This window comes from Corvus brachyrhynchos, unplaced genomic scaffold (assembly GCF_000691975.1).
Source record: "Corvus brachyrhynchos isolate BGI_N302 unplaced genomic scaffold, ASM69197v1 scaffold200, whole genome shotgun sequence".
In the NCBI taxonomy this organism is placed as follows: Eukaryota; Metazoa; Chordata; class Aves; order Passeriformes; family Corvidae; genus Corvus; species Corvus brachyrhynchos.
The window spans coordinates 3,251,784-3,273,536 of NW_008236184.1; the positions used below are offsets into that span (position 1 = coordinate 3,251,784).

At 39.7% G+C, this 21,753-nt stretch overlaps 1 long non-coding RNA gene across 1 annotated transcript in view; it reads left to right on the forward strand.

Moving 5' to 3' along the window:
• Positions 1-4,384: 4,384 nt before the first annotated feature.
• Positions 4,385-21,753, forward strand: part of LOC108447362 — an 18,120-nt gene continuing 751 nt past the window's right edge. The window contains exons 1-2 of the long non-coding RNA XR_001862903.1: positions 4,385-4,395; positions 21,049-21,052. This is a non-coding gene — a long non-coding RNA (uncharacterized LOC108447362). The remainder of the gene's footprint in view (positions 4,396-21,048; positions 21,053-21,753) is intronic.

Sequence of the window (21,753 nt, forward strand, 5' to 3'; positions counted from 1 at the left end):
CAAACCCCCTCTCCCTCCCCCCCCCTGCCATGGGCAAGGACACCTTCTGCCAAACCAGGTTGCTCAGAGCCCCATCTGACCTGGCCTTGAGCACTTCCAGGGATGGGGCAGCTTCCCTGGGCAACCTGTGCCAGTGCCCAACCACCCTCATGGCAAAGAGTTTCTCTCTAATGTCTAATTTAAATCTCCCCTCTTTCAGTTTGAAGCTATTCCCCTTTGTCCTATCACTCCAGGCCCTTGTCCATGCGAAGTCCCTCTCTAGCTCTTTAGGAGCCCCTTTAAGCACTGGAAGGTGCTCTAGGCTCTCCCTGAAGCCTTTTCTTCTTCAGGCTGAACAGCCCCAGCTCTCCCAGCCTGTCCTCATAGCAGAGGTGCTCCAGCCCTCTGATCATATTTGGGACCATCTTCTGGACTTGCTCCAGCAGGTCCACATCCTTCTTATGCTGGGGGCCCCAGAACTGGGTGCAGCATTCCAGGTCTCTCACAAGAGCAGAGTAGAGAGGGAGAATCCCCTCCCTTGACCTGCTGGTCTCGCTTCTTTTGGTGCAGCCCAGGATATGATTGACTTTCTGGGCTGCAAACACGCATTGCTAGCTCATGTCCAGCCTCTCATCTACCGACAACCCCAAGACCTTCTCCCTAGAGCTGCTCTCACTCCTCTCTCCTCCCAGCCTGTATTTGTGCTTGGGATTGCCCCAGACCAGGTGCGGGACTTTGCACTTGGTCTTGTTGAACTTCGTGAGGTTCACACAGGCCCAGCTCTCAGGCCTGTCAAGGTCCCTCTGAATGCCACTCCTTCCCTCCATTTTTTTCTATTTAGACTTAGGCAGGTTGGCTAAGTCAAAGAACTGGTGTATTTTCCAGTTTATTTTTGCTTTAGCTATAGGTTCTTGATATTCTTTTTCCCTTTCTCAAGGCTTTATTTCATACACCTGTTCCCTTTGAGAAGAACAAAATACATAATGAAATTAAGTTCTTACTTGGAATTACAAGGTAAGTGTATAATTTTTCAGATTTCATAGTGAGGGATATCTGGGCTATATCACTGGCAAATCACTACTGCTGTAGTCTTTAGAGAGCCATTAGTATGGAATTATGACAGCCCAAGGAAGGCAGGTTTGGGCATACCATATTTTGCTTGTATTATATTTTTGAGCCATGTATCCCTGTATTTTGCTGACAGATTGTCAGGGAAGTGATTAGTCTGGATTACGTGGTGATTATTTCATTTTACAAAACAAAAAAAGCAAAAGCAGGCAAAAGGAATTGCTTTTGGCAGAAGATGATCCCATTACTTAGAAGAAAAAATTACTTGATGTTAAATTAAATGCTTACCAAAATGAATACAACAGAATATGACAACAAATAATAGATAATAACTAGTTAATAACTTTGAAATAAGGATTTAGACAATAATTTCTCTTCATTCAGTGCTAAATCAAAGCCATGTAAGCAATGTTGCGTTGAACACTTGGCTTCATAGTCATAGCTACTGATAATGAACTACAGGGCCCAGCTACTACAGATGTGACAATAGCTGGCATTGTATAATGTTGGCAGTATCCTAATGCATAAAGTATCCATGTGTACCATAATTTCTGGAAGAAAGTGCTTCCCTGCAAGGCTTCTTATTTTCACTGAGGCCTTTGAATAGGAGTAGTGCTGTTCCATTAAGGAAGTTGATTTGGGATTTTGTCCAGGGAAATTGGGTGCATTGAGACTAGTGGGTGCAGAGAGGGAAACCCCCTGAAAACCTGACTTTTAAAGAGTTGACTGAAGCCAATATGTAGCTGGAGAATTGTGCTGGAATGCCATAGGTGCAGCAGTGCTCCAGTGCTCATGCCTCCTGCAAAGGCAGCTCACAGCACATCTGGTCCCCGACTGCCCCTCAGGACTGCGGAGCTCTGGTCACCTTCTTTCCAAGCAGAAGCAAAATGCCATTATGATCGTCTTCTGCAACAGGCTGGTTTATGAGGAGAAAAACTTTCAGTCCCAGAAGTAAGTAAATAAAATTTCTTAAAAATGTGGGCTGCCAGAAGAGGAACTGCTACAATACATATAAACCATAAATCTATTAAAGTGCATGTGCTGCAGTGGTTAGTCTGGTACCTTCTGGGAAATAGGTTTCATTTTTCCGTTTCTTTCAAGACTTGTGCTGTTTTGACTGACAGAAGCTCAGATCTATGGAAAATTGAACATTTCAGAAGTATGTTCTTTTCCCTGGGCAGGCACTCTGGTCACCTGCAGGAATACTGATCCTCCTCCTTTGGTGATGACAAATCAGATGGCCTTTAAAAGTATTCCCAATTAATATTTTTATTGCAGACCTACTGGGGAGTTGTTATGGTGTGCTTTCTAGATTACTGTGGTGTCTTTTAACTTCAACTGCTAACTTGAAACCAAAAAGCGTCCTTTGACTATAGTTCTTGGACTTTGTTCAGTCAACCTTTGAAGAAAGAGAATGTGCCTTTTGTATAAATCAGGACCAGACTCAAACACATGGGGAAATTTGCTCACTGCATTTGAAGTTAAAATTTGACATAACAAAGGATATTACAAGAAACCGTGGTGAAGTTTAAAAAGATCACTACTGAGCTAAAGTTTATTGCCAGTACTGTTCTTGCAGATCAAGGCTATGCTAATGTGGTTAGGGTTACTTTAGTATTTTGCAGCCTCTCATTCCCTTGGTGCATGTTTTAAGCATGCATATCACTCACTTTTATAATAAAGTAACTTGATAAAACCTGCTTTGTGCTGGTGTCCTGAGGTAAATAGTGACAGATATGTTAAGTCTCACATTGTTTGTTCCAGCTTTATTATGTTTGATGAAAAAAATATATATCTTGGTAATATCTCATAACATGCAGTATTTCCTCAGTAACTGGATTGCTGTAAGGAGGGACATTTTTTACCTGAATAGTGAAACTGTATCCTAGTTATTTCTCTGGTATTCTTTGCAAGACACATAGGATGTTGACAACATTAACAACTATTGCACAGTGTGATGGAAAACTTTGAAAAAGACTTTTGTCTTTAGGGATGGATGAGTGGAATCGTTACAGTCTTCCTGAAAGATGTACTGTGCAGCTTTTTATTCTCTGTGCAGGAAGAGGTGTGTGTATGTTCTAAATATAATTATGGGTCAGAGTGTAAATGTTAGGTTGTGTGAAGTCCATGACTGAAAGCAGACCTATCAATTATGTCAGTGGGAGGTTGCTGCCAAGATCAAAAGTAGATTATAGGCCTGGCTAAGGCTGTGCTCACACAGCTTTGCTGGTGCATCAATGCTAATGTGCTGCCCTAGCAAAGAGCATGGTACTCCTGTGGATGCAGTGTATTCTGGTTTGCTGTGGGTGAGAGATGCTCCCTGGAAAAGAAATGTTGTCTGTATAACTGTCTCTCTGCACTCAGCTTTTCCTTATGCAAATAGCCATGTGTCAGTTTTGTCCATGTTCACGTCTGGAGCACTCACAGCTCTGATTTGTGATCAGAGAAGCCTAGCCTTCAGCAGAGGAACCAAGAGGGATAAGCCAAGCCCTTGCCCATAATGAAGGGGTTGACCAATCATAAGATTCTCTGTGTAACATAGGACAGGGATAGAAACAACTATTCACCTGGGACAACCACTTGTAATTCTAGGGCATCCAAATTCCCAGTGCGTCATCAAGTTAAAATTAAAAAGGACACTTTCCTTTACAATCTTTTGTTTTGGTAAGGAAGCAGAAGAAGCAGAAAAACCAAGTCCTGGAAGAAACCTAATTTGGTCTAAAACCATTAGATGGAATGTCCTTGATTTTCCTCCAGATAAAACTATTAGTTTTTAAAAATCAAGGCTTGTCAGTGTACAAACTATACTAAAATTATTCCAGTTTCTTCACTTTGCCCCTACTAAGTCATGGGGTTTATAACTAAGGGATTGCAATGCATCGAATGTAAAAATATTGAGACTTGATGAATGCAGAATCTTTGTTACACAAAGAAGTAGAAAGTATTGATCAAAAAAAATGCTTTGAGGCAAACCAATTAGAGACCCATTGACAGCAAAATGACCTGCTCATCCATCTTTCAAATGAAATTTAAAACCTAGATCCACATTATTTGTGGCCATTTTAAACTCTTGAGCATTTTTACTGAGGTCTGAATGCTGTTAATTTTGGTGTCCTGGCCAAACTCCAAACTGAATAATTATTCTGCTTCTTTCCTAAATTACAGCAGCAGCTTCATTAGGAACAAATGCATTCATAGTTTGCTGACCTAAACTGCTCTTATATTGGTATGCACTATTAACTGTTGCTGCATTTCCAACTGAGGCTGGCTGCATTTCCATAATTAAATGACCTCTGGACAAAGCATGTATATCTTTAGCTTGTTTAAAAGGCTGTAGTGGGACAAAAGGTGCTGTATGTATAAATGCTATCATGGAAATAATTTTAGGCCCAGAACATGCAGGTGTTGAAGTGTGTTCACTGAACAGGGGGAACTATTGGCATTCAGTGATGTAGCTGGATGAAAGACAGAGACTATTTGGGGACAGAGGGTGTTTACTTATGGGTTGGAAAGCTTGTGGCTGCTGATTACCATGAAAAAGGCAGTTTCATTGAGAAGCATTGCAAAATTACAGAACAAAATGGGAAGCAAAGGGAGAGTGGAGACTTACTAAAAAACAGAGGCTTAGTGCTTTCTGGATATGTGTTTCTGGATAATGAGGTTAGCTAGCAAGATGCATGTTGATTTTTTTTTCCAGAAGTAAAAGCAGCCTACATTGTTGAGAAGTCCAATAAAATATTCCAGACATTCTATGCATGGTTTCTTAAAGCTCTATATTTTGTTCCAATTGCATTATAGCTTCTTTTAAAAAGGTCCACACTCTGCCTGAAAGGTGAGGAAAACCCTGAAACAGTGTGTAAGATATGAGCAGGAGGTCTTACAGTCTTTATGTTTCCACTGTGCTGTTTAGCTACAGCATCATCCTTGCTTTCCAGTGCTATCATTGTTGTACAGCACCTGAATTAGTTGCCTAAAGTGATTTTAACTACCAATTTAGTGGTAGATGCTCAAGTGCACTGCTGTTCCTAAAAACACCCAGAATAGTCTAAACACAAACAGCTAACTGAAAATGTTTATGGGAGTCTGTTCCAGTTGTGGGAGAGCCACATGGCAAGAAAGCTCTCTAATCCGCAGAATGGTTACAGTGGCAGCAAGGAACAGATTTGAACCCCAAGGTCTTAGCTTTCATTAACCTTTGTCTCTGGGGTGTGAAGTAGAAGCACTGTCTGATCCTTTCATATAGCCTGGAATTGACTACACTGTAGGGCTGGGCAATTTTATTTCTGTAGATGAGTTCAACAAGTACAAAGCAGAACTGTGCTCCCATTCTCCTATGTATAAGCAGGTTCTTTCACTAGTTAGCTGATTCAAAGTCAGGAAAAATCAGAAATTTATTTTCAGCATGAAAGCTATTACTAAAAGATACATTGTCTTGGAATAAAGGTGCTATATTTGGTATGCTATATTTGGTGTGCTATATTCAGGTGTTCATGGTAAACTTGAGTATGACTATTCAGTATCTCTTAGTTGTTGCATGACTGGTACCAGAACTCTAAATCGCTACACTTATTCTTTCCTACCAGTGAAACATTTACACCAGAAGTGTTCAGTTCATTAGTTAACTGAAATTACTGTGGTCATGCTTCAATACTTTACTAGGATATATTCTTAGTGCTGTTAGGATGTATTAGTGCTCTTTCTATTTTCTCTCTTATGAACTGTACTGAAAGTACAGTGTTCTTTACAAATAGGAAAGTATCTATTCCCTCCAAAATGTCGACCTTGTCATCAAGGAAAAGAACAAAAACCAATTTCTATCATGCACATCACCAATCAAAGCAACTGCTGACTATTGTGGATGGTCTCCTAATCTCTCCCAAATGAAGAGAAAGTGCATTTAGAGAAACTGAAGCATCTTTGAACAGTCTGCTATGAGTCAAATGGGTTTGTTTTGCAACAGATTTTATTTGCTATGAATAATTTGATGAGCTTTATTTAATTGGCAGACACAACAATAACCACTCATATCACATTTCCCATAAGCTCCAAATCATGTTTGAGCCCTTTTGCACAGTTAAATGGTTACTAGTTTTCTTCTTTCAACATCTGTTTTAGTCAACCTTGCCAAGTGTCTATTCATTGCTGTTATAACAAGATGTTAAATATTTAAAATTACAAACCAGCTCTAAAACTGTGCCTGAACATCTTTTATCTCTCATTTTGGATTTTGTAACTTTTTATACCACTTACAAAACTTTAGGAGAAAACACGGGAATGTATGAATAAAAGAAAAAGGGAAACACAGTGAGTACATCATTTACAGTTTCAGCAGAATTACAGATTCTCACTTAGATTTCACTAGAATATAGACATCTAAAGCACTTAGGAAACTCAGCATTTTTAAAAATCTAACCAGAAACAAGCCACAGATTTCTCCTGCCTTGCAATAATAGCCCAGTCCACCGATGTTAAATTATATTGGAAAACCTAGTAAAACCCAAGTAAAATTTACATCTGCATATCATTGTTCTGATGTGGTGGATAATGGAAACCAACACTGCAACATTTGAGTCACAGGATGAGTCAGTTCTTTATAACTTGAAGGACCAGCACTGGATAAGAATAACAGATTTCTAAACTTCTCATAAAAACCAATTAGTCTTTTCACTCATATTCTCATTCGTAAGCAACAGGAGATCTTATGTTAATTCTAAGCCTTCATTCTAACATCTCTGTACAAAAGCAGCTTAGTAAAAAACTTCAGTCTGAACAGAATTCAGACCGCAATGTACTTCTCATTGTATACAAAAAACATGTGCTTACCCAACTTGGCCTTACTTGATGCTATGTCCCAGTTTGGCATAAACTATTTTATAAAATGAAAATTGAAAATAGACGTTAATGAAGATTCCCTCCTTAGAAACAGTGGATAGGCTATATCGCAAGCCAAGAATTCTCAATTTTATATCCTCTTCCACAGAAGGCACAGCTCTGTCACATATTTGAATGGCTGTTTTTTCAAAATTGGCATGTTCTTCAAAATATCGCTAAATAAGGTCATTGTGTACCACATTCTTGTGCCAAAATATACAAAATGTGCTATATAAGTCATATATGTAATTAGGCATCCAGGACAGGACTCAGAATTGGCTTTTTTAAACTGTAAATAACAAGCCTCTATTATGACCTAAATGCTATTCTCTTGGGGAGACAACCATAACATTTATTTACCCAAACTCAGTAGAACGGCTTCCCTCAAATTATAGCAAACTGTCAGAGATAGAAGAGAAAGACAGAGAAGATTTAGGCCCAGATCATGGGCATTTTAAAATCAAAGGCTGATCTGTCATTCCCAAAGAGAGACCAGTATTTTGCCTGTAATGAGCAGTTTCTCTGAAGCCGGCTTTATGGCCGAATGAAAGAATAAGGAATTTTGTTTGAAGGAGATCAGATTTCCTCCTATGACCAAGGATACATAAGCTGGTTTGTAAATAAAAATATGCAAAATAGTCTTGTACATGCTGGATCTTGTACTAGAAAACAGGTCCATGTAAGCTGAGATGAATTCTGAAGGAAATAGGAGTCAAAATGAAGCCCTAATATGGAGTTTAATTGATGAGATACACAGTAAAATACAAAACTACTGTTCAAGGAAAAGGTTTGTGTGACACCCAGAAGCAGTTACTGCACTTGTTATCTTACCATTAGTTGTGATTGAGAATAAGGTATGTTTATTTAGCAGGATTTTATGAAGGAATACCCTGAAAAGTGGAATTTTGTGGAAGGAAATAATCCTGGGTTTCAGACAGAAGGGTTTTACCTCATTAGTTTGCTTGCTTTCTTTAAGGGTACAGCATCACAGCTGTGGCTGGTGTGGATGATACAAGGGATGTAATGTCATGCATGTGGAAAGAGAAAGTTAGATGTTACTATGCTTTAGTAGTAACTGCACAGCAGTAGAAAGAGCATGTAATGGATAAAAATCCATCTTTGAACAGGATATTGAGTGGGATTATTAAAAAAATGGCATGTTACCTTAAGGATATGAGAACGAGCTCTTGTTTATCACTAACTACACAGGATTGCAATATTAATTTTAAAGTAATAGCAGTATCAATTTTCAAATTGTTTATGAAACCAAAACTGAAGGTAAAGACATTGCAGAATAATACAACTATGTCCTAGGAGACTTATCTATTTAAGATTACAGAGGAGCTAAAGGATCAGTCAAGCACAATGCAGACAAATTTAATCATCTCAAGTTTACATAAGTATATATTGCATGTGTTAAGAGCATGTTCACAGTAAGACTGAGTTAGACACAGTAAGACTGGTTGCTTTCATCTTGAAAAAAATCACTTGAGCAGCTGTGTCAGTGAATTAGAGAACTGAACCCTGCAGAGGGTTTGAGGGGAAAAGAGGCTTAGCTAAGAGTTTCTGAAGAATATATTTCCTAGCCTAGTGAAATAATATTGAAATTATACTTGTCAAAAGTCAAGGACATTGGCCTTGTTTGCTTTCCCAGGGGAACTTGCCTTTTGGGTTAGATGAGGGAATCCAGGGGTGTTTAACCACAGTTTTGGTGACTCTGCTCCAGTACAAAATGCTCACCTCACTGAACTGCAGGCCTGACTTTCCATGTCTCCTACAATTTCCCTTCTGTTAGGAGCCCAATCTTTGTACGTTTGCAGAGCAGACTGTACTAAATTCTCAACCTCTGAGACACTTCAGACCCACAACTCTAGTAAAGAGAATATTCACAGAAGTGGTGAAGGAAATAAAGGATGGAGAAAACACAATGATAAGAAGAGGCTGAACAGAAATGTTAAACTTTCTTCTGTAGTTTGTGGGGTAAGTACAGGCCACTCCACTCTGTAGACATAGCTCCACCTCTCCAGATATCATGAAGAGGCAGGAAAATCAGGTTTAGAGTTTAATTCACATCCCTGGATCTTACTCCCCCCTACACTGCCCTCGTGTGGTCTTAGTTCCAGCACAAAAACTTTGCTGGAAGCACAAAAGAGTTGCGGTTTTGGAGAAGTGTGAAGCCAGTCACATCATAATTTGGACGTGATTCAGGATGTTTTAACCAATCCTACTGTTCTGGTCTAAAATCTCATGGTGCAGATGTGAATCTGTTGTTATTTCATTAGAACAATCGTTCTTAATCCGGTTGTCAGCCTCTGTGCTCTAAGGGCACTATGATCTAAATGTCAGTCTCTTACCCTATTTTATTCTCTGGGTTTACATCTGGTTGCTGTTGTGTGGCTTATGTGAAATGAGTGGGTGGTTTCAGACCTGTGCACAGAAGATAGGTGGTTATATAATGAAAATCAGTATCTCCAAGCAAATGGCATGATTAGTACTATCAGATCTCTGGAACAGAGAGGGGAAGGCTTTGAGGGTAGTGGAACTGCACCACTTTCTCTCAGACATGATTCCTGCACCCGAGTCACCAGTTAATGAAGTTAAAACTCCCCCTAACTATAGAATGAGCTGAATGTGTTTCACTGATCTCTGAAGAGTTTTGTCTCTAATGCACGAGTCCTTTCACAGCTCTGAATTGTCTAGAAGCTTAAAGGAAATGTGGCAGAAGGCGACAGTTCATGGTGGCAGTGCCATCCCAGGACCATCCTGTGCTCCCCCTCACCCCAGCAGTGTCTGAGCAAGGTCTGACTGGAGCCCGCTGGAGCTGGCTGGTTGTGGCTCTCTGTAGGATTGCAGGCTGTTTTCCTCTCTCAGAAAGACAGGATTGCCTGGCTCTCATAGTCCCCTCTTCTTTCTGCCTTGTGCTCTTGGCTGGGTTGCACCCAAGTGCTGCTGAAGTAAGAACCACGTTTTCCAGGGATTGAGTGCTCACAGTGCCTGCGGTATAGGCAAATGTAACTAATAAAGTCAGTGGCAATGTGCTGTCTCATGCTGAATTGTGGCCTAGATACTTCTACACCAGTGATTTGCTGGGCGGAGTTTCACTTTAGCTGCTGCCTTAACTAATACTAAAATGCAGCATGGAGAGGGCACTCAGCCAGAGCTCTGTGTTCTCTTCCTGGCTTGGCCACACTCATGCTCCTTCTGATTTGCTGTTTGTCACATAGGAATAGTAATACTGAAATTCCCTTGTAAAGTGCTTATATAACTACAACCACTAGGTAAGAATTAATTATTATTATTATTACTGTAGACTTTGGGAGCCAAATTTTGACCTTTTCTTGCAATCATCAAATTGCCATAAGCCTGTCTGGAGAAATAATTTAACCAGTAGGCTGCAGTAGAGCAAGGGCTGCAAAAAAATGCTCACATCACAGATTCGATTGAAGGCTGTTGTCCTGCTATCAAAAATGGAACAAGAGAGAAGAGATCTAAACACCAGCAGGTCTTAGCAACCATTTCACACAACCCCTTCTAGGGAACTGATGGAAGTTCATTTGTGTGTGATTTGAAGAAAAATCTCAAGAAAAGCAACAGATAAAAGAAACAAGAGTTGTGAAACTGAATATGATGAGGCCTGTTGGCCCCATGACCCTGGCTGTCTCTTTGAATCCTTTTCTGCTTGTTAGTGACTGCCCCTTTCCTTCAGTTCAGGCACTCTTCTGTTTAGGCAAACACAAATAACAGCTATGTACTTTTGTCTAAGATAGACAAAAAAGAAAGCAGAAAGAACAAAAGTAACTTTTCTGTGAGAAACCCCAGTCTGATCTTGAACAGGCTGTAGGAATTCCGAGAACAAAGCAGCTAATGCCTCTGCTACCAGGCAGAGTTCCTACAACTTTACAAGAGGGAAAAAGTGTGGGGACTTTTTGGCAACCCACCCCATGTTCTGACTTCCACATTTAAGAAAAGGCAAAGGGTGCTGGTAGAATATATGAGAGAGCAATACCCTTAGAAATTAGTAACAGAATGTGGAAAAAAGCAGTTTCAGTTCTGAGTCATGATTTCTCACCAGTGCATTCATTACAAATAAAATGCTACCCAACATATCCTGATGGGCCTAATTAATCACTGAGGAAATATTTTAGCAGTCACAAAAAATGAAGGTACAATTATTTGAAGATGATCTGATAATGACTGGTTTGTGGAAAGAAGGTTGGATATTGGCAACTCTTTCCAAAGAGAATTCCAACCGGAAAAAATATGATTTGCAAATAGCCATGATCTGTACATTCCAATTGTATCAGAAAAGAAAGCATCTGAAATACACGGCTGTGAAAACACATTTTACAGCTCTTCTGATTGTTCTCCCTAATTTTCTGCAAATTTCACGTTGTAACCGGTGTTCCTTATTGTCGGGCCCAGGCCCTTTTCCCACTAGCACTCTTAGGTGCTCCTTATTGTTTCCTTCATGCTAAATTATATGAAGGTTGCCACAGGTTCTTCTAGCATCCTTGATCACCGTGATTATCAATAAATAGGAAAGTGGATTAGCAATGGTTAACTGGATTAACTGGACACAGAAACACATGAAGAGCGCAGGTAGCAGGATAACTTCCCTGCTCGGGGAATCTGTGTGGACACACGCATGAGATTTTGCAGCTAAATTATGCAGTGAATTGTTGTAGAAGGTGCATTTCATTCATTGGCTGTGGAAATAATCTGGTGGCAAAAAGATGAAGAGTCTGCCACGCATTTTGGTGTTGCCTAGAATTTGTAGATATTGTGGGCTGGTTTTGCTTCATATTATAGTTTCTTAGGTGATGTGTGTAAATGCATATGTACCTTTACTCTTTGGAGATGGACTTTTTTTTTGTTTATCTCCTCCTTCCCACTAACCACTGTCAGTGAAAATTATCAATTCTAGTGAAAGAACTCAACTACCATGTATTAATTTTAGATGGCACCACTGTGCCATATTGTGCTAAAGCCTGTCTTCATTTTATCTGGACACTGTTTTTTGCTCTAAGACCCCTGACAGCAAAGCTTTTGACTAAATCCACAACAAAGCCCTGTTTAACACTCAGCAATCTGTTCTCCATTATCCAGTTGGACTACTCCTTTGGGTTGTGCCTGGAAGTTTCATTGCAACTATTTGGACCTAAACTAGAGATCAGAGTGGAGACTTTGAGAAGGAAGATAGAGCAAAGAAAGATTACTACTTTTATTTATAACAGAGGCGTTTTTGTGTGTGCTCAGAAAGGAAAGGGAGCAATTTTAAATCCAGATTTTCAAGGTGAAACTTTTCATATTCTTTCAAATTTGGATCATACTTCAGTGTATTTCTAAGGCAGTCCATCCCCGACTTCTAACAGAATGGCAAATCACTGCACCACATGACTGTGCAGGGGGGGATGCTTTTGTGATGCTTTGTCCCAGTCCTACAACAAGTCAACAAAGCAGGTCACAAACTGACTTGTAGCTGCAGACTTGTCATGATCCCTTTTCCTATCCCCCAAAGCAGACCCTGTTGTGAGGTGGAGCTTCATGCTCCCCAGCATGGGCTTGCAGTGACCTCTTCTCCACCAGTGAGATGATGAACTTGAAGGACAGAAAATGTCCCAATACATTTTACCATTTGGACATGCATCCAATTTGCCTTGATTTCCCTGGTGTGAGTCAGAAATGGCTCAGTTACATCAATGTAGATTGGATAAGCATTACTGGCCTCAGTGGAATGACTGAATTTGGCCCATTGCTTTACAACTGTGCCATTAAAACAGTTCATCTTCTGGCTGCAAGGAATAATATTGAAAAAATAAAGTTTACATATGTTGGGATGTGCTCTGGATAACAAGACAGAATATCAGACTTAATCATGTTTTGTGCTACAGTGCTGACAGCGTATGTGGGGCAGCACTGCAGAAAAAAGCAGCTTCCTCATTCTTGGTGTGTTTTGCAGCACACCAAGGCATCTGGGCAAGGAGACTCTCAGAACCATGTCAGAGCTGGAAAAATTGCCTGAAATGATGTGTAAAGATGAGTAAAAAATTATTTCCTTGTTTTAGCTTGAAGAAAAAGTTGTTGGGGTTTTTTCATAAAAGCAGGAAGATAATTTAAAGAGATTTGCATCTAATGTGAACAGTTCCATGTATCTTCAATGAACATAAAAAATACATCAAAATTTATGATGAATGATGGTCCTTGGTCCTGTTCTCATTATACATACATCTGAAGTGGAACCGATGCCATTTATGAATAATTTAATTAAAATAATGACAAGTATTATTTTTGTAGCATGGAAAACTGTAAACATTAAATGAATAAGGCTGAGAATCATGAAAGCCAATCTTAATTACTAGAAACTAGACCAATCAGCTGAACTGAGGCAAACAGGAAAGTGAACATTTTAGAGAGGAGTTTACAGCTGCTAGGGTGGAACTAACAGAAGAGTTAGTGTAGTCAGTACTTTGAAGTGCACAATATTTTGGAATAAATCATTAAAGCAACATAGGATCTCTTCATTCTGCATGTCTTTTGAATATTCTACAGCCCTCAGAACTTCTCCCCATATTTTATGTTTCTATTGTCTGCCAGCCCCAGGGCTTAGCAGTAAATCTCCAAGCCAGCCCTCTTTATAGTGGTGGCTAAGCAGTCATCAGGTAAAAGTATGGAATAGATGCTGCCCCTGGATCAGGGCTGGCATTTCTGTCCTGTTATCCCTTTCCTAGCTATAACTATCAATGTCTGCTTAACAATGAATAAAGATTCCTGCATCTTGCACTCTCCTGGGAGGAACTTCTCTGGCTTGCCACATAGAAACCTTCTTCTGGTTTCCCAGCTGTCCCCTACTTTAAGTTGGGGACTTTTTTTTTCAGCTTCTTCTCTGCTCAGGTTTTTACTCCTGATCATGATGTGTTTAAAGAAAAAAAGCATACTCTTTGTACTATCAGGATAACCAAAGAAGGTGTTAGAGCTTCCTCTTGTAAGATGGACTCAGCTTTCCCTTGATTATTATTTCTAGTTTGATTTCAGCTTTCTTTAATATTGGTACCAAAATTGTGCAAAACTTTCTGCCTGGCTGTAGAGTAGAATGCTTTTCAAACTGGGTCATCCTCTGCAAGGGTGAACTTTTACTCCAAGTTCAAAGTCAAAAGCATCAGAAAGCTGAGAGTTATCACCCTGAGGATAAAATACACAGAGCTTTTAAACCATAAATGCTGTGCATCACAGCATCTCTGTTACTACAGCAGGCCAAAATGACACTGTCTTCTTTGCGAGTGACACTGCCTTTTTCTCTCAGTGTGTTCGTTTCTCTGCTTTTCATTCTCTGGTGCCTCATTTCTGACTCATCGTATGAACTGAGCCAAAGAATGGGAACAGAGAGCTCAGGCTTCGTGTTTTCCTTCCATGCTGTCCCTGCACACTGGGAGAGAAGTGTTTCCCAGTTCTCTAAGTCCATAAATTGCAGCAGACTTACAAAACAAGTAAAAATGTGAATTTGGGGGGCTAAAACTCTGATCCCAAATTAAAAATGTGATAGACAAATTTTGACTAATTTATACTCTCTGAATAAAGGGGATGTTTCAATCACGGTTTTTGAAGAATTCGGATTTCAGAATATGGAATAATCATTAAATTGGGTAAAATATTCGCCAGCAGCACCAGTTTTTATTTGAAACGGTTTGAAATGAGAACGAAATGGAGAAGTTGTTTGATAAAAGCAATAAAACTCACGGACCAGCCAAAAGAATCTTAGTGAGGTGCCACCTTGTGCCTGCGGAGCGACATGGCCGAACCTGTGCGCAGGGCGGGGCCGGGAGGGGCCCTCATAACAGCAAATGCCGTGAAATTTGGAAGTGAAAAAACCGGAGCAGGACTTTTAAAATCTTTGCTGTTAACTGGCGCCTGTCTCCCTGAACAGTGCATCCCTGAAAGTGAAGAGAACGATTGTTAAAACAGTTAAACTTAGTCTCTCTCTCTCAGAAGCAGTGCATTTGAAAAGCCTTTGGACGGGACAGCTCTGATTTCATAACTGTCCCACGTGCCCAAATGGCATTTGTTAGCCAGCGAGTTCCACCTTCTAATAGCTGACACGCTGATGCTGTGCAGCCTTTTCACTGTCTCATCACAACGGGACATCTTTCTCCGTGGCTCCCCAGAGCCCCCTAGTAGGAGTGCAAGCAGTGGCTGTGGCTGCACAGAGCTGTCCCTGGTCACACAGGGACTGTGCCCATGGGCACTTTAACGAGTGAGCTGGAGGGGCATCAGCCAGCCCCTCTGGTCACTCAGGGGCACATCGAGTGATCAGCTTTTCTGACAGACACCTGCAACGATTGTGCTGCTTCTGTCATCAGTGCACAGAGCAGTAGGGTGCTGCCAGGAGTGGGAATGTTTCCCATCTTTGTATTCTGCCGAAAAACATTTTCTTCTAGGTTTATTAAAAATTAATTTTTATGTTTTTTGTTTTTAAAACGTTAGCACAGATTTTGCTGCTCTTGGCATTTTCTGCATTTATCAAAGTTTCCATTCTCTTTTTATTTTGTGATTTGTATTTTCTTGAAAATTAATCGTTTTTTTAATGCAATTCCAGCCTCGGGGAATACAAGGAGAGTAGAATTTGGTGACATGAAGTGCTGAATTAGTACAAATTTCAGCAATATCTGAAATGTCTGTACTCTTTAATCTGAATATATAGGATCTTTGTTAGGTTTTATTTCATTCTATATACATTCATCAGCTCAGTTGCTTCAGTAATGGCAACTTACTATTACTAAGTCACATTTGCCAGGAGCACTAACATCTGTATGTTGCCAAGAGCAGTTTTAGACAGAAGATGGATATACCAGAACAGTTAAACAACTAAAAATATTATTATCACTTACAAAATTTGCTGTTCATATATAACATAACTATGTTTGTATTGGAGATAGTTTCCATAAGAAAACATGCATTTTTTTTTCCTAGAAAGCAAAATATTATTGAACAACCTTACATACTAAGGATTACATAACAATTTGTGGTGGTTTATGTGGTACATCTCTTCTTTTAAAGTAAGTATTATTCCCATAATGAATTTCAATGTTAGTAAGGTCTGATAGTTTTAAGGACAGAAAGTAGACTTGTGCCTTTATATGGACAGAGAGCTTATTTCCTCATAAGGATTGATGAGCTTGTGTTTGTACAGAATTAATCAGTAATTAAATTCAGGCTTTGGCTCAGTTTGAAGTGTTTTATGCAACTGTGAATCCATGGCGTTTTAGAAGTAAGAATGTAGCAATCAGAAGAACCCCCCACTTTGCAGAAATGAGAATCCAAATTGTGTGGACTTCTGTTTGCAAGTGTGAGTCCAAGAGAGCTGTTGGTTTTCCACATCCCCAGCCTTCTCCAGCTCCTTCTCTTTCTCTCCCACAGATACTCACCCACTGTCAGATTATAAACGGAAGCAAAGGCTTCATGCCGAGTCTAAGCAAATGCCCCAACCCCAGTTCTTCAAGGAGTTTGGGTCAGGACTCTAATTCTTGGCTGTGGCCCATGGTTTGATATGTTGGAGTGCGAGGTGAATCATTCACTTTTAACCAGTGCTATGAATGCAGAGCAAGGGGATCAGTTTCTAAAGACTACCTATAGAATATGTTATAGTGGGGGCCAGAGAATAATCTAATGCTGGAAAACACAGAGAAATCCCTTTCTAGTTTACCATAAGTCTTTTAAATGTTGCTATAAAGCAGAAATCCAATGACTACTGTGTTAAGGACTCAAAGCATGCTGGCAAATTGCCTGATAGGGCAAATAAGGACATCTCACAATCCAGTCTTCACAATCCTTCTTAAACAAGGGGCAGCAGCAATTTCTTGCATTCTGTCATTAGGCAAATATGCAGTTCTCAGATGTAACAGTACTGGGTATTTTATTGAAACTTTTAGACATCAGCCTGCACTGTCCATATGTTCAGGGTTTTACAAGCTGTTTCCATGACAAAACGAGATTGATTCTGGAGCCAGATAGTTAATTGGTGAAATCCATGTTACTTACCAAAAAATGTAGGCAAAACATTGTTCCCTTCAATCCAGTAGACAGATTTCTTTTTATGTTTCCAAACCTTCTTTTCCAGAAACTACTCTGTTTATAAAGCTTTCTCTGAGGAAGATGGTTCCTTCACTATCTTTTTGTTGTTGTTGTTTCTGCATTTTTTTCTTAATTACATTTCATTCATTAGGACAAGAAGATTGGTTTTTTACCATACAGAACTTCTAAATCCAGCCTTTTAAAATGCCTCTTCATTTTTTGCTGTCTTCCGTAAGACTGAAATTCCTAGGTAGTCTATATTTTGCATGAGATACTAATCATGGATCAATAGAAAGAATAATGTCCACTGTCAGTATCATTAATGCACATGTTGGAAATTTGCTATAATCAGGAGAATGTGTTCCTGTTTTTTGTTGTTTGGTGGATTTTTTCTTTTTTCTTTCAGGATGAGTAAGAAGGGAAAAAAATACTTATCCATCCACTGACCAAGAGGTATATTAGAATATGCTTCACAAAGGGATAAGTATCATCCAGGAGTTTTATGGAGGGAAAAGCTGTCTGTAATTAAAGGATCAGGACACTATCTGGCCAAGCTGCAGTTACTCTTCAGAAGCAGAAATTGCTCCATGTATTATTTAGATTGTCACATCTTCATAGATCTACTAAGAGAGATTATATTTTAGATATGCAGATAAAGTCCACACATTTTAAATTATGTTATCTGATGCTGAGAGTCAACATTTGAGTTGTTCCCTTAAGCTGTGGTGTCATCGGCTCACTTATGTGACAGTCAAGCCAGTGGGAGAGAGCAGTGTAGGGGCTCCCAGGGTCCTCCCACACTCTCAGTGCCCCTTGGTGAAGGTAACACGCAGCACTCTCGGGGGTCACCCTGCACATGGGGCTCTGCCTGCACACACACAGCCTTTCTGTGTGAGGGGCTGCTGCACAGAGGAGTCACTTGGCTGCCAGAAGGCCTAGGTGGGCTGTGGCACTGCTGCTATTGGTGTCTGAAACAGCCGAGAGAAAACCTGGATTGCAGCTGCTACAGTCACACTTCTTGTGGGCACTGTGGAGGAACCGAGATGGAGCAGCTGCTGCTTCCCTGCCCTCCCAAGCACCGGTGCTGCATCACAGCCTGCTTTTTAGCAACTGCTGGGAGACAGGGACAGCAGGTCCAGCAAATTATCGTAACTTTAAAGAGCAGAGTTATGTGTGAATAGCCGTCTTGTTTCCCATTCAAAATCAGAAAGAAATGAGAATTTCTTAATTGCTGAATATTTGTTGTGAGGCAAATCCAAACAAAAACCACCTCATTACTGATCACAGTGATGAAATTGCTATTGTGAAGAAGTAAATTTTGGATTTTTTAAAACTGAAATAGTCTACTCTCTTTGACTTTCCAGGGCTTTATAACCAGCAGGTGCTGAAGTGGATTTCAGGGAGGTAATTTTTCACTTGTGCTGTTTTCTGTGAAGCCTAGATCAAAGCCTGCTCTGGAAAGTGGAGTAGGCCAAAGCCACAGTGCCAGCTAAGGTCTTTTCTCAACCTCTTGTTACAAAGTGCTCTTTGATCACTTTTTTACCTCATCTTTTCAGTGTGTGAGGCACTGGAACAGCTTTTCCAGAGAAGCTGAGGTTGCTCCATCCCTGGAAGTCTTCAAAGGCAGGTTGGATGGTTGGTCTAGTGGAAGGTGCCCCTGCCCATGGCAGGGTGTTGGAACTGGGAGATCTTTGAGGCTCCTTCCAACCCAAACCATTCTGTGATTCTGTGAAATACAGAACATTATCTCCCATTTTGGTGAGCAGCGTTGTCTCTTGGAGACTGCCTCTTAAGAGTGTCTCTACAAGTTTTCGAGCTATAACTCTGCCCTGCAAAATTTGAAAAAAATAAGTACTATGGTGTTTTTAGTTTTTAAATCAGTACCTGATGCTCCAGATAATCTAGGTTCTGCATAAGTTACCTTTTTTTCAGTAATTAATAATGGACTGTGAGATCTAACCGGCTGTTAGAAATCCATTAATTGAAGTAAAATGGTTACACAGTTGTCCTAAAATTTAGGGGAAAAAGAATGTATTTCAGTTGGCAGAATTTAAAACAATTCTGTAAAAGAAAAAAGGGAAGCAGAGAGTATAGTAATTCCTTTAAACTAACCTCTCCTGGAGAGTTCTTTGCATCACCGTTCAGCTGATTGGAACTGTGTAGGGAGAAAATTTTTATTTAGAAAGGTGCAGCTGCAGGCTCAGTTTATGTGCTGATAGGTGTGTACAGATTTGTTGAAGGCAGCAACCTCTTAGACCACTGTAGCTCATGTTATTTCCCAGTGCCTACAGAAACCCCTCCATCTTCCATCCACTGTGTGCATTAAAGAACAAACAGGGAAAGCAAACAAAAAGTGCCTTTGACTGTTCAAATCCTGGTAGTACTTGTTTGCAATAGATGGCCAGCTCCATGTCTCCTAGGGACAAGTAAGGAGCACCCAGTTCTTCACAAATCTGCTACTGGCTGCACTGATAATCTACAGAAGGCCACACTAGATGAGATTTTCTTGCTCTGTCTTTCTAATTCAAATGGGAAAAAAAATGTAATGAATATGAATGTTTCTATGTATTTAAATTAGGAGCTTATTGTGTAATCAAATTCAGTTAGGAGGAGAAGACACATGGTAAACAGAATGGTTTTGTCTATAGCACAAAGACTGAATTAGATTTAAAAAAGAAAATCTGGTTGGCAGTTATGTAAGACTATTTTATGATGTTTGTTTGTGACTTGGGAAAAGAGGAGAGTTTGGCAAGGAAATGTTTTGTCCTAAATCTTGGCAAGCATATTCATATGCCAAAAATGCTGTTTTGTCTACTTTTCATTCTTCTGAATTCTGTAGACAGCAAAAAATTCTCATATGTGTTTGTGAACATTTATTCTGTTGTGACAATGTAGATTCATCATGCAAATAGGAAATCAGAGGATTACAAATTAGGTATTGCAGCTTTTTCCCATGTACATGTTGGAAACTTAAAGTATTCTCAGTATGGATTCTGAAGAGAAAAATACACAATTCAGTAGAAATGCTGCCTTGATTTTCCATTCAGTAATGTGAGTTTTGCATTAGTGCAACCTTAATGCTTTCTTTGGGCTTACTCCTGATTTATCATGTTGCAAATGAAAACAGTACCAGGTCTATAGGCTTTTGCAGACTTTCACTGATTTTTGGCAGGTTGCTGACCTAGTTGCAGAGCCATAATCTTAGAATACTAATAAAATGAGCATTATCAAAATTGTCTCAATTCCTTGAAGACATTTTGCATAACTTATTTGGCACCTTGGCTGGTTGGTGCTGTGGGTTACAGTCTGCTGTAGACTAATACAAATGGTCTGCAAAGAGGTGGAAATTAGGTTTTATTAGAAATTTGGAATTGTATTTACTAAAGATAATTTTCTTAACTGCCTTTGCAAGTACATCAAGAGCCTGGTAATAATAAGACTAAGCCATACCATGGTCTTCTAGATGGCCATAAGCAGAAGCAGAATTGAAGCAATTTGGTCTCTCCTAGAGCACCTGTAGTAAAAGCTCAGTGAGAACGACTCAGAAGCCAGATCTACATAAACGGTTTTAAACACCTTCCCATACACTGTATGAACAACTGTCTCTGAGAATATAGCATCAAAGTTACTAGGACAGGTATTTTTAAACTATCACTACATATATTACATTTGTGGTTTATGTTCTTACAACATACTCGAAAGTCCAAATTCGTATTATAATGGGGGTTGAGAGAAATAACAGGTCCTTCACAATCAGTGCAAAACTTCATTAGAACATTTATGCTTCACATCTTAACAGCATTTGGGAGACGTCAGATGGAGGTTAGATAGTTCACAGAGTCTGAGGTCTAAAGAAGCTGACAAGTATCCTTTGAAGACGGTTTTGGTGCATAACATATCTCAACTAACCAGGCTGAGTGGCACAGTAAGTTTATGGAGTCCTGGTTTCTGCTTCACCATTTGAGTTGCAAGAGCATTTGCAATGTATTTCATACCAATGGGCAGTGAAGAATTCTGCTGTCCTCTGCTGTAGAATTCTGTCTCTAGTAGTGATTCTGTAGTGAGGAATGTCCAACCTTTAGTGTCCAACACAGAGCAATGAAAAATATATGCGCAAGTATTTCAACAGCTTGTGCAGCAGCTGCCAAATTATGTGTAGGGAGGTTTATTCTCTTGTCTGTGTATGTGCTAAATACTTACTGGTCCCCACCTTTTAAATATGAAATACTAAAAAATGAAATTTAAAGAAATAAAAGCTCTTAGGAAAAACTTGGTTTTTGTAGCGGGTTGAGTTTGAAACCAGGCGGAAACACCAATTAAGTGTAGTGGTTTTGGTTCAAAATATTCATTACTTACTTATTTTCCTTCTGTGAGATAAGAATTAGGAGAAAAAGCAAAGCAGGCACCAACCTTAAACAGTTGCAGTACAATGAAAGAGTTTTATTACTAATAGAATTAAAAGTAAAGAGAAAATAACAAAAAAAAATTAAAGCAATTCCCCCTCCCCCTTTCCAGCACTTCTCTCCTTTTACCCAGCTCGCACAAGGATAACAGAACATGGGATGTTAGTCAGTGTTCCAGTTCTTGAAAAGTCTCTCTCTTATGCTTAAGGAAAAAAGGGTTTTCCTTCAGTTGCACGTGGTTCCCAAACTGCTACTAACAGCAGACCCACCTGGAAACAATCAATCTGCTGGGTGTAAAACATCTCTCCCATGAAAAATCTCACAGTTCGTTCACACTGCAAAACATGGGCCATCACATGGGGTTATT